Source organism: Mixophyes fleayi, chromosome 4 (assembly GCF_038048845.1).
Source record: "Mixophyes fleayi isolate aMixFle1 chromosome 4, aMixFle1.hap1, whole genome shotgun sequence".
In the NCBI taxonomy this organism is placed as follows: domain Eukaryota; kingdom Metazoa; phylum Chordata; class Amphibia; order Anura; family Limnodynastidae; genus Mixophyes; species Mixophyes fleayi.
Genome location: NC_134405.1, coordinates 127,554,158 through 127,555,951, shown reverse-complemented (window position 1 = coordinate 127,555,951; position 1,794 = coordinate 127,554,158).

Below are 1,794 nucleotides of genomic sequence, written 5' to 3'. Positions count from 1 at the left end.
AAAAATGCACAAAATCTAAAGTTTATACATTATTGAATGGTTATTGATAATGCAGAAATTCCATCAAACAACGCTATTTTAGGACACCCTTTTATTTCTCCAGACATGGTGGAATACATTGGATGCAACCTAAAAAAATTGGTTATTTGGGCCACCATCACATTCGTAAATCCAAAAACGTAAAGTAAAGCGCAGGGTACATGGCAAATTGATTGTTGAGAAAATAAAAATTAGAAATATTTACACAATAGTTTCCCAAGATAGTCTGGCCATCAATCAGATTCTATGATTCAATAAAGGCGCATTCCATAGAATAGTGGTTGCCAGTTTAAACAAAGACATATCCACAAATAAGATAATAAATATTCAAATTGATGTGCTATTTGCAGAGGATCAATATAGAGTGATCACACAGTCCCATGACCAAAAGTAGTGAATAGGTAAATCATAAGCATCCAAGGTTTCAAGTAGCTGTAAGCGCTGAATTTTCAAGTGCTTCATGTGTTTTAAACACCACTGAATTAAGTTTTTGGCCAGTTAAAGGAAACTACCATCGCAAACATGTTCACATTGTTTATTATTATTTATTATTCTCTATTTGTATGGCGCCACAGAGCCCTGCAGAGCAGGACAATGTGGAAAACAGGGCATACTTAAAATAGGTACATACAAGGTAGATAAAATAAATCTACCGCTGAGACAATAGGAGCAGCTGTGTCTCAGAGTGAAGATAGGGGCAGTTGTGAGTGTGTACCAGTATGAGCAGTAAAGGTCTGAGTACCAGTAGAGAGGGTGTTCAGAGAGCTTTTAAAGATTTGAAAGTTGTGAGTGAGTCTGATTGAGCGTGGTCGGAAATTCCATAAGTGGGTAGCGGCAGGGGGAGAAGTTCAGGGATTGGAAGTACGAGGTGTTTTGTAGAGTAATGTGGATTATTTGGGGTAGGGGAGGAACATTTGATTCAAGTTGTGCAAGGCAGTGGAGACAGATGGTAACAACAATGGTTGTTGAGCTCAGTGGGTTCAGCACCTGACCTAAAGCTGGTCGTCCAGTAGATCCTTGAAAAAGCCATTTTTGTTGGTGTGACACTCCTCAGCATTACTGTGTCATTTACTTACAGTTTAAAATGTGTTTAATGCTTTATATTTGTGAAAATAAGATAATGTATGATGTAGGGCCTAAAACTGAGCTATCTCTATGCGTGCCACTATCACATGAAATCACGATAATGATTGCTGAGATAGCTGAAATTAATTATCAGAATACAGCAATTAACAAAATTGTATGTACTTACTTGGGCTACATAAAGAAGAGTTTGCGATCATTGCTAGAAATCCCTGGAGGTGAATTATGTGGCAGACCATATTGAGAGGGGGAGGGGAGGCTTATAAATATTGTATATTCACATTTCAAAATGTTTGTCCGATTTAAGAATTAATAAGTAGAGGATAAGTAGAGGATAACTCAATTGTATATTGGCTACTTGAACATTGGCCACTCCAAACAACACAGAAATCTTAAAATTCCCAAAATAAGCGCACACAATAGAGAGAGACATACCTATATGCTCTATTATGCAGATGTTTAATGATTTACTAGTATTGTCGATGGCCACTCACATTGAATATAATTTAAAGTTTTATCTCAATGGGCTAGAATTATAATAATAAATTATTTCCTTTCTCCTCTCTGTGGTCTCACCTGGAGCTGCTGCTAGTGATGAGAGATGTGTTTACCAGAGCTATTGAGATTCTGGCTCAATAGCTGCTCTGTACTTTCTACATCTTCACTCATAAC